The sequence below is a fragment of the Artibeus jamaicensis genome, unplaced genomic scaffold (genome assembly GCF_021234435.1).
Source record: "Artibeus jamaicensis isolate MK-2021 breed Jamaican fruit bat unplaced genomic scaffold, CSHL_Jam_final contig_402, whole genome shotgun sequence".
NCBI lineage: Eukaryota > Metazoa > Chordata > Mammalia > Chiroptera > Phyllostomidae > Artibeus > Artibeus jamaicensis.
Genome location: NW_026521818.1, coordinates 13,048,763 through 13,065,986, shown reverse-complemented (window position 1 = coordinate 13,065,986; position 17,224 = coordinate 13,048,763).

The window sequence follows — 17,224 nt, the reverse complement described above, 5'->3', positions numbered from 1 at the left end:
CCCCAAGTCCCGTTAACAGTTACGCTCATCCGTTTGGCTAGCTATGAGCCTATCTGTGTAGCCTTTCTATATGTGTTCTTCCTTTTTTCTGTCTTGCACAGATAACTTGAGTTTGTAAATAACCCAAAGTAAAATCCAAAGCCCTTCAATGGTCTGTGGGAATTTACCCATTCTGACCTTGCCCCTGGATACTTCTCCAATCTTCTCTCCTATACTTTCTTTCTTGTACCCACATAAAGCCACATGAAGACAGATATACCTGCTCTAGGACTTTGTATTTGCTTTCCTCCTGCCAGGAGTGTTCTTTTCCCAAAAATCTACTAGCTTGTTCCTTCACCTTTTCTCAAATGTTGGCCATCCTTCTCCCCCTTAACACACTTTCTCCATGTTGGCCTGCTGAGTCCCCAATGCCTAAAATGATATCTGAAACATCACAGGCATTCAATAAATATTTATTGAATGAATGAAATGAGAAAATATACCTACAGTCAGGAAATCCAGAATACTTTCTGAGATCACAAAATTTATTACATACAGCCCATCTGATACTTCAACACAGATAAGTAGTCTACTTGCCAAGTCCTTACAGTGCTGGGATTGAAAAAGATAGCAAATTTCAGCATGGCTGTAGCTGAAACTCACTTTCTGTAGCTCACTTTCAGCCTAAATGTGACTCTGTTCCTATTTGAAGCTAGAGTTGAAAAATATAATCCTCTCTTGCTTTGGCAGCAGAGTTCAGAGAGAGACATAACACACATCAGAGAGCACAGAAAACAGAGAGAATAAGCAAGAGCATGCAGAACACAGAGGACATTCTTCCTAATGAGTAGCTGCAGGCAGCATTTGAAAAGTCAGCAAGGCCCCTAAAATTCTAGCACTCTACAGATTCATGGAAATGATTAATAAAGCCAATTAACTCAAGTCTGAACCTTTAGCAATTGCGAAGACTCCAGTGATGGTCTGTAGTTAGTTAGTAATAAACCTATTCCTGGGAACTGACTATTGAAGTGCAGGTAGTTAACTAACTTCTCCGGACTTTTTGAAATATATTGTGTTAGAATAAAAACAAAGACGCTGAAATAGAGAACAAGTGGGCAGTGACCAGAGGGGAGAGGGAAGGGAATTAGGGGAAAAAGGGGGAGGGATTTTGAGAACGTTGAAGAACAGAGGAGGACGGGGGGGGAATGGGAGGGGGGGGAGACCGGGGGGGGGGGAAGAGAAAAAAAATGTATTGAAAGTACTTTTTAAAAGATATTTTTAAGAAATATATTGTGTTATCTTGTTTCTTACAATATCTTCATGCTGCTGTGTATCACTTTATAAGAAAGGAAGGTAAAGTATAAAAAATTAAATAGCTTGCTCAAAATCACAATCTAGGAAGTAGTGAGTTGAGAATTGGAACCAAGAATCCTACATTACAGCATATGGACAAAAGCTACTGGATGGATGCTGAGGAAACCAGGATCTGAGCAAGTCCTGCCAGGCTAAGCATTTCTCTATGATCTCCCAGCAAGGAAGAGTTGTCAGAAAGGATTGCACCACAATTCCAATGTATGTATATGTATATGTACATGTATATGTATATGCATATGTATGTCTATGTATATGTGTGTATATATATGTATATGTGTGTGTGCATATATATATATATATATATATATATATATATATATGCCCTGAATGGTGTAGCTCAGTGGATTGAGTGCAGGCCTGTGAACCAAACGATGCCTGGGTTGCAGGCCAGTCCCCAGCAGGGGATGCACGAGAAGCAACCATACATTGATATTTCTCTCCTTCCCTTACCCTCTAAAGGTAAATAAATAAAATCTTTTTAAAAAGTAAGTAAATAAATAAATAAATACAACGGTAACTATATATATGTTTATAATACATATATTAAAACTGTAACAGTGTGTATATATACTTGTTATATATAAAAACTATAACTATATGTATGCTAAATATATAACTATTACTGTGTATATATATTTATTTAATATATATTAAAATATATTTCTTGTTTAGTATATTCCCAAGTTGGCATTTATTTGCAATTAATAATTCTGTTGTACTTATAAAGGCCTCAGTTATAGAATTAAGCAGTAGTTCTAGAAATTTTTCTAGATTTCTCAGAGTTTTTTTAGCAACTTTGATTTTCCTGGTGCACTGTCTTTAGGAGGACAAAACTGTAAAGAATAATATATAACTATCATTTACTGGACACTTGCTATGCCATGCACTAGTGCTTCATATACGGAATTTCAACACATCTGCACAATACTATGCTATAATTATGCACCCGTATTACAATATTGTGTGCTATAAAATCAGTTCTGGTTGACTTCAGAACACCACACATTTACCAAAGATGTCATACCACACAAGAAAATAATAAATTAGTATGTTCACTTCATAGCAATGAAAGTGTATTAAAGCAATCTTAGTGAGTGGTTATTAAAGCACTTACTGGTCTGTCTACATAGCTTTTTATTTTATCACAAGCAACCTGACGGCAGAGAATGTTTCTGTTAATGACCGCTTGTCATAATTTTTCTTATGGTACATTTCTCACATACTCAGTCCCACACTGTCTGAGAACTCCCTGGATCACTGGTTCAGGGGTTAGGCTCAAACTCTTCCTTCAGAGTGCAGTGGAATGAGGACAGGTATAGCACAGGTAGCATCAACTGTGAGTATGAGCAAGTGAAATTGGAATCTGGAACATGTGTGTACATAGATACAGTTGCTAAAAGTTCAACTAGGACCTTTTCATGATGTTAGTTCTTCCAATCCATGAACACGGTATATGTTTCCATTTGTTTGTGTCTTCCATGATTTCTTTCTTCAGTGCTGTGTAGTTTTCTGCATACAGGTCTTTTACCTCCTTGGTTAGGTTTATTCCCAGATATTTTATTTTTCTTTTTGCTATATCGAATGGGATTTTTTTCCTTGATTTCTGCTTCTGCTGGTTACTGTTAGTGTACAAAAATGCCTTTGATTTCTGGATATTGACTTTGTATCCTGCTGTTTTGCCAAATTCATTAATTAGTTTGAGCAGTTTTTGGGTAGAGTCTATAGGATTTTCCATGTACACTATCATGTCATCTGCAAACAGTGACAGTTTTGTTTCCTCCTTTCCTATTTGGATGCCTTTTATTTCCTTTTCTTGCCTGATCGCTGTGGCCAAAACTTCCAAAACTATATTGAATAGAAGTGGTGAAAGTGGACATCCTTGTCTTGTTCCTGATCTCAGTGGAAAAGCTTTTACTTTTTGCCCATTGAGTATGATATTGGCTGTAAGTCTCTCATATATGGCCTTTATTATACTGAGGAATGCTCCCTCTATTCCCACTTTGCTGAGTGTTTTTATCATAAATGGGTGTTGTACCTTATCAAAAGCTTTTTCCGAGTCTATTGATATGATCATGTGGTTTTTGTCTTTGCTTTTGTTTATGTGATGAATTACAATTACTGATTCTCGAATGTTGAACCATCCTTGCATCCCTGGGATGAATCCCACTTGGTCATGGTGTATAATCTTTTTGATATATTGTTGGATGTTATTTGACAATATTTTGTTGAGGATTTTAGCGTCTATGTTCATCAGTGATAATGGCCTGAAGTTTTCTTTCTTTGTTGTATCTCTATCTGGTTTTGGAATTAGGATGATGCTGGCTTCATAAAAGGAGTTTGGGAGTTTTCCATCCTTTTGGATTTTTTGGAATAGTCTGTGAAGAATAGGGGTAAACTCTTCCTTAAATGCTCTGTAGAATTCTCCTGTGAACCCATCTGGTCCAGGGCTTTTGTGTGATGGGAGTTTTTTGATTACTGCTTCAATTTCTTTTGCTGTTATTGGTCTATTCAGGTTTTCTACTTCTTTTTCATTGGGTTTTGGGAGATTATATTTTTCTAGAAATGTGTCCATTTCCCCTAGGTTCTCAAATTTCTTGGCATACAGTTCTTCATAGTAATTTCTTACAATCCTTTGTATTTCTTTGGTATCAGTTGTAATCTCTCCTCTTTCATTTCTGATTGTGTTTATTTGTGTCCTCTCTCTTCTTTTCTTGATGAGCCTACTTAAAGGCTTGTCTATTTTGTTTATCTTCTCAAAGAACCAACTCCTGGATTCATTGATCCTTAGAATTGTGCTTTTAGTCTCTATGTCATTTAGTTCTGCTCTGATCTTGGTTGCAGGCTGGTACAACCATTATGCAAAACAGTATGGAATTTTCTCAGAAAAATAAAAATCGACCTGCCTTTTGACTCAGCAATTCCACTGCTAGGATCATATCCCAAGAATCCTAAAACATCAATTTCGAACAACCTATGCACCACAATGTTCATAACAGCACAATTTACGATAGCCAAGAGTTGGAAGCAACCTAGGTGCCCGTCAGTAAATGAATGGATCAAAAAATTGTGGTACATACACACAATGGAATTCTATGCAGCAGAAAGAAGGAGCTCCTACCCTTTGCAACAACATGGTTGGAACTGGAAAGCATTATGCTGAATGAAATAGACCAGGTGTTGAAAGACAAATACCATATTATCTCACCTTTAACAGGAAGCTAAACAACAAAACAAACAAGCAAACAGAATAAAAACAAAGACACTGAAACAGAGAACCAGGGGACAGTGACCAGAGGGGAGAGAATTTAAGGGGAAAAAAGGGGAGGGATTTTGAGGAACAAGTATGAAAGACATAGGGATGAGGACTGGGGGGGGAGGGAATGGGAGGGAGGTGAGGAGCACAGGGCAGGGGGGGCTGGGATGGGAGAAATAGACAAAAAACTGTACTTGAAAAATAACTAAATAAAAATTTTTTAAAAAGTTCAACTAGGAAGATACAGCTTAAGAGGGAGGGTCTTGTGATGCTACTTATTGATGTACACTGATTTCTAAAGAATATAGTAAACCTCTTGGCATGGCTACAAGAAACCTACAAGATTGTGTTGTATCTTGATTTTGACTACAGAAAATAAGAATAAGTTGGCCCCTTAAACACCAAATCCATGTTTCTGATGAGGAAATTAATTCTGAGTCTGCCTTTGAGATACGATTTATCCCTTGTCAGCACTGTAAGCTCCAGGTGCCTGTTAGTTACTATGATAACACAGCCAGAACTTTTCAGAGCAAACTCTGCATCATAATGTAACCCACACAATCCGAGCATGTGACGGATATAATAGGATTCCAATACAAAAATAAGGGTTGCAAAAGGAACTTTGATACTTTTTTTATATTTATATGCACTCATTTATCCTCTTTGGTCTCCAGCTATGCTAATTTCCATTCACACAGAGCAGCAATTTTCGACCAGTGTGCCATTAAAATTTTTAAAACATGCAATACCTGACCATTTAGTCGGGGCATTGACTTCTTCTCCCTTACACTGTCAAATTAAAAAAATGACAACAGCCAATATAACAGTAGCTGGCTGTGTGAATAAATGTCAGAATTATACCTTTTTTGTCAGATCAGCACAAATAGAATATATTTTTTGGTGTCCTGCAGAATTTTGGCCATTAGTTTGTTTGTGGCATGAGATGAAAAGGTGGAAAACCACTGCAGAGCATTAAGTGTGTGCTGTCGCTTCTTTTAAAAGAACATTTGAATGGTGGTAAGTCTCATTTTAAAAAACACACAGCACTTGTATTGCTTTAATAAAAAATTTAATAAAGAAAGGAAATCAAACTATTTTATGAAAAACTGTTAACAAGGTTAGTGAAAGAAAAGACACCATAGCAATAAATGGATTGAGATTTAGAAATAGAGGCAATGCTAAAGGAATTGTGAATGCATTCTGAACACTGAAAAGTATTGTTTAGGATCACAAAGCAGTAAAAAGGACACTTTGATGGGATAAACTTTGAAATCACGTATTATGTCAACAGGAAAATATTTTCATTTGCAAAATAATGTGCATTTATGACAGGGTATTCTATCAAATATGAGCTGAATCAGATAAACCTGAACTAGAAAGTTATTCTAGGCTGTAAGTGACTGAAAGACAAGATCTGTCTTTTGCTTGAACTAAACAAAATACTTAGAACCAAGCTGGCTCTGGCTATGAGTAGGTGTTCATATAATAATCATGCAAACTGGGATACCTGTGTAGGTGAAAGGGGCACTTTGCCAGGGCAAGAGCAATAAATCAGGAGGATTATCCAGGTAGCCTGGAGATTAAAGCCACATTAAGAGGTATAACATATCTATGGAAGGACCTAAACATAATCTTCACTTATATTCACATTTACTCAATTTTTAAAATAGTAAGTATTGAACTATGGCATGTAAGGTCAAGAATCCTGATTAGAATAATGCATTAATAATTTAATATAATTGTATGGCAATTTTTAGTTTATCATATTCCAAAGGTAGAAGATACAACTGTTGCATGTAAACATTGATGGCTTTGAATAAAAAAAGGAAAAGTGGTATGCATAATTGTATCATATACAACCACTTTATTAATGTACCATTTTCAAATGGTGAAACAGTCACAACTCTACAAGGAAATAGGTTAACATGCTATGATTATTTATGATTTCCAGTATTGCCTAGAAAAATAGTCCTGTCCTTCTTTTGGTTGTGTGAGGAGGCAAAGTGTATCCACCTATGCCTCAACAGTGAAGGGAAGAAATCCAGGACTCAAATGTGGCTGGTTTGGAGCAGAATGAAGAAATACACAGTCAATCAGAACAGAATTAAGAAACGAGAATTCAGAAAAATAAAGAGAGGCTTAGGGACCTCCAGGGCAACTACAGACATTCCAACATCCAAATCATAGGGATGCGAAAAGGAGAAGAGGAAGAGCAAGAAATTGAAAAATTATTTGAAAACATAATGAAGGAGAACTTCCCCAGTCTGGCAAAGGAAATAGACTTTCAGGAAGTCTAGGAAGCTCGGAGAGTCCTAAAGAAGTTGGACCCAAGGAAGCACACACCAAGGCACATCATAATTACACTACCCAAGATTAAAGAGAAGGAGAGAGTCCTAAAAGCAACAAGAGAAAAGGAGACAGTTACCTACAAAGGAGTTCCCATAAGACTATAAACTGATTTCTCAAAAGAAACCTTACCAACAAGAAGGGACTGGAAAGAAGTATTCGAAGTCATGAAAGGGAAGGACCTATATCCAAGATTACTCTATCCAGCAAAGATATCATTTAGAATGAAAGGACAGATAAAGCGCTTCCCAGAAAAGGTCAAGTTAAAGGAGTTCATCATCACCAAACTCTTATTATAGAAAATGTTAACAGGACTTATTTAAGAAAAAGAAGATAAAAATTACGAACAGTAGCCCTGGCTGTTGTAGCTCAGTGGATTGAGCGTGGGCCTGCGAACCAGACAATCGCGGTTTGATTCCCAGTCAGGGCACATACCATGGTTGCAGGCCAGTTCCCTGCAGGCCAGTTCCCAGCAGGGATGCACAAAAGGCAACCATACATTGATGTTTCTCTCCCTCTCTTCTTCCCTTCCCCTCTAAAGATAAATAAATTAAAAAATCTTAAAAATAAATAAATAAATAAAATTACGAACAGTAAAATGACAATGAACTCACAACTATCAACAACCAAACCGAAATAAACAAACAAACAAAAAAAACCTAAGGAAACTAGAACAGGAACAGATTCACAGAAATAGACATTACATAGTGGGTTACCAGTGGGGAGGGGGAGGGGGAAATGGGGGGAAAAGTACAGGGAATAAGAAAGCATGAAAAATAGGCACAAAATAGACAGGGGGAGATTAAGAATACTATGGGAAATTTAAGAGCTGAAGAGCTTATATGTTCTAACCCATGGACATGAACTAAGGTGGGGGGAATGATCGTGGGAGGAGGGGTACAGGGTGGAGGGCAATAAAGGAAAGAGAAAAAGGGGATGATTGTCATAGAATGATCAATAAAATATATTAAAAATATTCCTCAGATAAAGAAGACAAGTTTCTCCTACCAGAATAGCTAAAATGAAAAAAGAAGGGCAGTGCTGAATGTAGGTGAACATGTGGAGAAATCAAACGTCATTCTTGGGGAGTGTTTCAATTGATGCAATCATTTTGGAAAATACTGAAAAATTACTTGGCGTTATCTATTAAAGCCGAATACATACTTATCTTTAAACCATCAATTTCTAACCTAACAGAAATGTGTATATATATTCACAAAAAGACATCAAATTTTTAGAGTAGCATTATTTGTAAGAACCCCAACCTAGAAACTGTTAAGTAGTCCATCAATAGAAGACTAGAGAATTTTGATATATTTGTGCAATGAAAAATCAATGAAAATAAGAGCTGTAACTACTTCCAACAATATGGATCAATATTGCAAACATAATCCCCAGCAGAAGAATCCGGAGACAAAACAGTACAGAAGGTTTGATTCTATTTATGTAAAGTTGAAAACCAGGCCAACCCAGTCTGTGGTGTTAAATGTCAGGAGGGCTATCAGCCTGAGGGTGTTAGCTCTGCGTGGAAGGGCACAGAGGGAGAGTGCTCTGTGGCTGGTTTAGGATTTTCTTCCTAATCTGGGTGCTTGTTACATGTGTACATTCATTTTGTGAAAAATTAAACAACATATTTACATACTTTCCTTACTTAAATAATACTTTCATAAATATTTTTTAAAGATACAAGCTTTAGTTGAGTACTACCAGAAATGATGTTTTCAATGAACAAGTTCTAAACTAATGACATTTTAAAGCATATAGAAACATTAATTCTCATTTAATCTTTGGGAAAAGAAGTATTATGCAAAATATATTCCAAGGTTTTATGAAATAGTTTGATAGAGTCATTTCTAATTCTAAATCTCCTTTAAAAAGAGAGTCCACTCATATTTCAGCAAAACTGTAGATTATAAAAGGAAAGTATGGTGCATTTTTTAGTTTTATGTATATATACATGCATATTGTGTATGTAATGGTATACATTATATATAATATGTATACATATAATATATATGAGTTTATAGTACTGATGACATTTTCCCCATAATTTTTTTTACAATAACATTCAATGTGTGTTTTTATACAAAAGGTCATTTTTGGTTTTCAGAACACAGTTGCTATGATGTTAAGGACTATCTCTAGAGAGCAGAACTAACACGCATTGAGAGGGTCCTCTGATTGCTTTTTAATGGGAAAGGATAACTATGGTCAGTGGTATCACCTTTGCCTGATAAGTTATTAAAGGTAAAGAACATAAAATATAATTTGTACTTCTGAATAAGTCACTAGACAGGTGTACTCCATCGTTCAGAATATTTACAAATGTTTTCAGAAATGTTATGTCACAAAAAATCTAGAACCGAAATGACCCTTTGCCTTTTGCTTATAAATGTGTAAAAACTTATCTTTTGCATTCTAAACTCTCCGTATTAAAATGTTTGCTCTACATGCAAATTTGTGTAATTTAAAAACTATTACAGTAAATCATGTTTTCACTGATAAACTGGTTTTATAATGACTTTCTTTTTACATTTTAATTTAGTTATTTTCATTTCTTACATGTCTTATTCATATTTTTCAATTTTATTGATATTGTAATTAATGTTTATTGTAATGTAGAAGTAAAACATAATTTGAATCTGATTCTACATGTTATTGAACTTAGAACAAATACAGGTAGCAGGCTAGCTAGATATTTAATAATTACTTAATTGATGTTACACTTCATATTTTATTTTTAGATGTTCAAGAGAATTTTATTAATACATATAGAAACTGAGATTTTCAAGTGGACATGTGATTCATTAGGACTTTTTCTAATTTAAATTATGAAATAAAAACTCATTTTGTATTTTAAAATTCATTAGGCAATTTATTTTTAAAGTTGGTTTACATTGGAAAATATATGCCTTTAATATGTTACATAAAAAAGACACTAAAATGCTGAAAATGTATTTGTTACATTTTCAACTACATGAGGTAACTGTGAGTTTTTAATTTGGTTAAAAATGACAAAAACATAAACATTGTAGAGACAGCTTGGGAGGTAATCCTCAACTACAGTATTTTAAAGCCATACAAATATTGTCTAATGACTCTTCTAAACTTCTTAAGGTCTGGGGCAAGGATGTGCATGAAAATTGTAAATACATTTATCTACAAAAACATACAAATGTACATGTTTGTTAACTGCCCAAAATGATAATAACAAAGAGTGCTAGGAAAGTTAAGTATAATTTGATGCAGGATAATATTACAGATCACAATATGGAAAATAAGGAGAGGTTGGGCCAAGAGGATATCCAGACAGACAGGAAAAATGGCAGCTGAGGCTACTAATCTAAACTCTGAATACCGGGCCTGATGACTTCCTGTGAATATATGTATAAGATTAAGCAGAGTGGGACGATGAAAGCCCTGAGTGAATCCCCATGTTGTCCCCACAAAAAGAGAAACCAAAGGACTGCTCCAGGAATCCGGAAGCAGCCCTTGTGCCCTTATCTCTGGTCCACAATCACCAGAGAACCTTTCAGCCCGACCTGTACTCTCATCCATGGAAGACTGTTTCATACAAGAAAAAAAGAGATTATTGAAGCATTGTCTCTCTTCCTCTTGACTCCTTCATTTTGTTTTCTGAATTAAAATAGAAAAAATTTCATCAAACCAGCCATTTCCTTTTGTATTTGCTCTTGCTTAGTAATTTTCATACAAAACTATTAAAATAGGAAAGATTAGAGAGTTTAAGAAATTTGAAATTCATTTGTAAAAAATATAGGTATAGATATACAAATAAATTTACTTGTTAACCTCTACCTAGTAAATTCAGGATTCTGGAGACCACATTGGAAAATATCAGGGTCACCCAGATGACTTAATATTAACAAATTTAAGTCTGGGTGTTCCCATGTTAAAGTCTATATACAGGGCCCAGCAGAAGTAACACCTGCTTGAGTGTGGTTGGTAGGGTAATATGGGTGTAATAATTTATACTTTAAATTTGAACATTTCACCTAAAATGTCATATAGTGTGCTTGAGTATATTATTGTTGTGTTACAGAATTACATGCTTATGATTATGTAATAAAAAGGGGTGTTATTTGTTCTGGACCTTGTACATTTATAAAGCATTCAGAAAGGCAATGCAGAACTTTTTCCTCAGCCATCTCAAGTTTTGAATTGTCTCATGCAAAAATGTTTTGCTTAGAGAATTGATATTAAAGAGTGATATTAAAGAGGAATAAATATTTATTCCTCTAGATTCTCTAAGTGTTATTCCTGAAGAATTACTAGGAAGCCGTATTCCAAGCCTTTGTAGAGTTGACTTTACTGAGCTCTTACTTAATTAAGACTGAACTTTTGGCCTTAGGTCTTTACTGAGTTCTGCGATAAGGAAAGTCCCCATGCAACATGTTTGAAAAGGCAGATTTACTATGAAGATGATGAAGTTCAGCCTCGGGACCCCTCACTTTCATGGGTATCTTCCAAGGCTCTGGAACCCTAATACTGGGTTCATAAAATCAAACTTTTTGGTAAATTTTGAAGAGGCATTTTATCAACAACCTGTTAAACCACTGACTGAGTCTATTTCACCTCCTCTGACAGTTCCCCCCTTTTGTCTGGTGGTATTAAGTGAAGCTCCAGGAATGTTAGGTATCTAAGCAGAATTTGGGCTGGCCACACAGTTGTTTTGGATTTAGTGGGTTACATTATGTGATTGTAGTAGCTTTAGTGGGAAAATTATGTTATCTCTAGCTATCCTGGCACATTCTGTGTTCATTCCCCTGGCACTGTGATACAAAGCTGCAAGGCCTGAGGTTCTAACGTGGCCTTCGTTAGAAGAACAAGAACAGTGGAAAAGAAACAAGGTTTGAAATGTACAGAACCATAACTAGCCTTTCAAAGACATTTCCAACTAGGAGAAAGGTAAAATTGTTAACAGAGGATCCTGTTCTCTTTGATGCCAGTGAATACAGATGTTCCTATGTACCGAGATAAAAGATTCAACAACACAGCGTAAACCATGGGAACCACCACCATGCTGCTTTTTTCATTTTCATAGGTAAGGAGGGAAATGCAGACTCATCAGAATTCCTCTCTTTGTAGGACTCAACCCTGTAATAGTCCTGTAAATAGTGAGTCTGTGTTGCATGTTTTATGCATCCCAACATTTTAGATCTTATCTTGGTGTTTTAATACTTCTTCTTTTGCTAATATCTGGAAACACTTTACAAAACAGAAGGTAGAGCATACCCAAAGAAGTAAATCCCGAGGAGGAAAAGATAAACTTCTTTTAGAAGTAATTAATAGAGTCCTGGAATGTTTGATAATTTAATTAATGAAGAACATATTATATGAATATACTGGGAAAATATTTAAATTTCTTGCTAATTTGATTTAATATAAATTATTGAGAACATCAAAGATAATAAAACTCAAATGTATAACCCAAGCATCAATGACATACTGGCCAGTACATATTTCAAAAACTTGGAATATAAATTCCCTGAAATCTTACAGCTTATGTATGAAAGAATCTTGATAGAAATTTTCTCAAATTTGACAACCCTAATAATTTATATTACAAACAACTTGTAAATCTCAAATAAACTTCTCAAAACTATCGGTAATAAAAAAGTTCAACCAACTATGCTATTTTTCTAGAGATAGTGATATAAAATTATTGTCATGTACACTGTAAACTAATATGTTATACGTGGTTTAAATTAAAAATTTGTCCTCAGTGTTCACTCTTAGAATATACAGCCAACAATGTAGGAAAAAATTCTTGAGTTACAAGTTGTTAACACTTTGATGTCAGCTTTAAAGAGTTTTAAGTTTTGTGAGCTATTTGTTTCACTTTAAAGAAATGTTATCTTTTCTTCCTAATTTTAGTTTTGTAATTGCAAAGTTTTTTTCTTAAATGGGGCTCTCCAAGGTCATATAGCTTTTAGGCCTTATAAAACCTAGATCAGCACTGTGTTTCAATAACTTTTTATGCTATTTTAGAGGATGACCACATAATTTATTTTCCAAACAATGATATTTTTGAGAGTAAACAACTGCAGACTTTAAACTGGAAAAGCCCCTAAACAATCCAGAAGTAGGTCATACTACTTATATAAATAAAGAGACGCTTCTGACAGGCTGCATACAGGCCACCATTGGTCTCTTCTGGGAAACTGGCATAATTCTTCATTTAGCTACATCTCAAAGCTACATCTCTTGTTTTTACTCTTTGTTTGACTTCCAAGAAACTCAGGGGTAACTTTGTGCTTAAAAGCTATAGATTTTCTTAGCTCAGAATTTTCTGGATAACTCCCTAACACAATTTACCCTCTGATGCTTTATAATGTATCTCTCTCCCTCATTTTTTCAGCTTTTATTAAATGGTTATATATTTTTAAAAATTTTTCCACTGAAAACTGCCTCCAAGTATTTTTGAAGTTGGTATTATATAAAGACAATAGTTAAAAATGAAAAAAACTTTCAAATCATTTATATAACAACAGCTGCTACTAATTAAACAGTGATTCTGACTCATTTCTCTTATGTAAATTATTTTTAAAATTTCCCCTTAATGGGGGTAGGACCAAAGATGGGAAGTAGGTATGGCTCTGGTGGGGGCAGGGAATAGAGACAATTGTACTTAAACAACAATAAAAAATGTGAAAAAAAAAGACGTATGTTTTACTTTTAACTCTTATTTGATACTTTGAATAGGTGAGGAATTCTAGACTGCAAATAATTTCTCTTTGTTTTGTACTCTTTCTGATATATTGAGTCAATCACCTTCAACTTCCTACTTTTTTAAATTGAAAAAGTTTATTTTAATTGTTGTTTAAGTACAGTGTGCTGTCTTTTTCTCCCATCCCAGCCCACCCCCACAGTGCTCCCCACCTCCCTCCCATTTCCATTCCCCTTGTCTATGTGTCCTTTATATTGTTCCTGTAAACACTTCCCCTTTTCCCCTGAAATTCCCTCCCCTCTCCCTTCTGGTCACTGTCAGCCTGTTCTCTATTTCAGTGTTTTTGTTTATATTTGTTTGTTTGTTTTGTTGATTAGGTTCCTGTCAAAGGTGAGATCATATTATTTGTCTTTCACCCCCTGGCTTATTTCACTCAGCATAATGCTTTCCAGTTCCATCCATGCTGTTGCAAAGGGTAGAAGCTCCTTCTTTCTTTCTGCTGCATATAATTCCATTGTGTAAATGGACCGTAGTTTTTGGATACATTCATTTACTAATGGTAGGAGCTCCTTCTTTTCAATAACATAATTAAAAATACCTGTACATTATGTGTGATTTTAAACATGATGTTCAGGAAGGGGAAAGGTAAACAAGTATGCTTGTATCGCCTGAGCCATAACTTCTCAATCTAACTATCTTCTACCATTCATTCACTAAATATAAAATGCATTTTAATAATGACCATTTTCTCAGAACATGAACTGTCAGCTTTACAATTATGAGTCAAATTCTTTTCTTTGTAGAGTGGGGGAATTTTCTATACACATATACCTATACATATATACATATGTTCTGTTTTAAATATGCATATACCATATTTTGTCAGGTATAATGAGCTCCTGAGTATAATGCACATTTTTTGGCCCAAACATTCAGGGAAAAAAATCTTTCATTTAAATTTTTAAATTCAATTTTTATTTATATTTAGAAACAAAACCATTGATTGTATTCCAGGATATTATTTTGCACACAGATATTATTACTGCTTTCTCAAGTTACACTTTTAATGCATGAGCATAAATAAAAGAATTAAAAACATTTATATAGATACAGAATTAGTACTACCCATATATAATGCACATACTTATTTTTCCCTCAAAAAGTTCAGCCAAAAAAGTGCCCACTATACATGGCAAAATAAGTTATAACTTCATATATGTATACTGCTGAGCGTCTGTGTGTAGCCTTAGTAAGTATTTTAAAAGGTACCATTTTCTCTATGAAGAAGCATCATGCAGTCCTGATACTATAATATTACTTTGACAGCTTAATTCAATTATCTGTGTACCATCTTAACTTTAATAAAGTCAGTGTAACTTAGACTGCTAAACAAAAAAAAAAACTACATTCATTTCTGGCCATTGTGTGGGGCTCCTATGAAATGGGAGGAACCCTGAAGAGTAATGGGAATCTTAGCAGCATTGCCAAACCAGGTTGCTCTTCTGAACTAGGCTTTTACTATGTAGATAGCCATCTGCTTTCCAATTCTACTCCTAATTCATAGCAGGTTCTCTCTTCAGTGAAACCTATCAAGTTTCTTGATAGCATCCATTCTTTTTTCCAGAGGAAGATCTTAATATGAATGTAAAGTGACCTCAGAAAGGACAGTCAAGCCACCGAGAAAACCTCTAAATATTGCATTCCCAATATCACATCTGGGGGAATATTATAATCTATGATGACTACGAGTGTGTGTGCATAGGAGTGTGTGTTTGTATTGGATTTTGAGTGAGTGACAGAGTAAGTTCCCTCTCAGACTGTCAACTAAACCCTTCCTTCCCTCCTTCACAACTGATAGGAAAACTGAGATTCAAGTGCACTCTAAGAACCTCGAGAGAGAGTATGCTGTGACTACTCAGAGAGGGCAATGAAAGAGAAAACAGACTCTCACTTGAAGGGCCTTCTCAAGCAGTCATTTCTGATATATTCTCTCTTCTCTCTTGAAAAGAAAGAGCCTGCCTGCTCTTTCTTCCCTGCACATGCTCAGAACAATATTACATAGTGATGGACATTTCTTCAGACGAGTAAATGTATTCTCTCTCATGATTTCTATTCCAGGTGAGAAAAGTAATGATATCAAGTTTAAAACAAATGGGGAAAAACATTGAGAGAGCATTAATATTTCTTTCACTCTTTTGTAGTAGATTTTGTTCATTAACACTGATTATAAGAGTGCGTCTGTGAATATTTTCACATTTTAGTAATTTATAAAGTGATCTTGCCTAGATTTAAGAGAAAACAGATAAGATAAATTTTCTCTTCCAAAAATGAGGAAAAACAAGTAATTAAAGAAAACAAAACACAAGAAAATATATTAGCACAATCGAGGAAAATGATTGGAGGGTAGGAAAAGAACTTCATAGAAGTTTTGAGCCATCGACATGCCTTGGCTTAGGAGCAGCCTGAGAAGCTCTCAGTTCTGCTCAGTTTGTGCTGGGAGGCAGGATGTGGATTAAATAAGAAAATAATGTTCCAAAGAATATCACTCAGGAGAGTAAGTGAAGTGAGTGTCAGGATTCTGAAAGAGGACACAGACACATCCACAAAAATAGAAGCCCCGCCTGCCCTCTTCTGATTCATTGTCAGGGACAAGGAAAACCACTGCACCTTGCCATTTTGGTGATTCCCTAATGGGCAAAAAACTGTAAAGGGAAAGCTAAACTCTCCTGTAAACACTCAGAGCTAATTATCTCCAGTACAAACTGCAATTTAATCAAACGGATTATGAAGGATGAAATAAAAGAGCAGGAGTCTGAGAGTAAGTGGGAGGCAGACATTGCTTATGGAGATCCTCTGCTGCTATTCCCCCACCCTCACTACACCCCCAGTGCCAGGGAACATTATGCGTACATTTCTCTTTTGTGTTGGGAAGTGGAAATGACTGCAAAGATGAGAGAACAACTGGCTAGTCAGAGTGAATGCGTGGTCAGCTTCTCCAAATAGAGTTAGGGGAATTATCTAAAGTCAAGGGCCATCCCCACACTGGACAGGGTTGCCTCCCAGACACAGTGGAATAAGAACACAGGCTCAGGACACTGAACAACGCTTGGATGCGAATGAATGCAGAGACCACAAGGCCCTGCTGAACGAACCCTCTGGGTTCCACAGCCTCCTCCACACCCAGGGCAGCACTGCCCCAATGCAGTCCTCAGCATGATCTCAGAGGAAAACAGATTTCAGATGAGGAAGAAGTAAGTAGAACTTACTACACTGTTTCAGGGCAAATAAAGAGTCTTGAGAGAGCTGCCAAGTTACCAAGTTATGCAATTACGCAGGAGCAAGATGATGAAAGCAAAAAGGCAACATTTAGGCAAAGTTACTGCAGCAAAAAACAGAAAGTAAATAAAAGGAAAAGAGCATGTAATAAACAAAGGGTGGCTTTATCTTGACAGAAAATTAAACCTGAAAATTGACCAAAGCTCAGAAACCTTCTCAGTCCACAAGCATTCCCCAGTAAGGCACCAGTTCTGAAGATACTGGGTTTGTTTCTTTACAAAGCGCTGAATAGCCCTTGGAAACTGGGA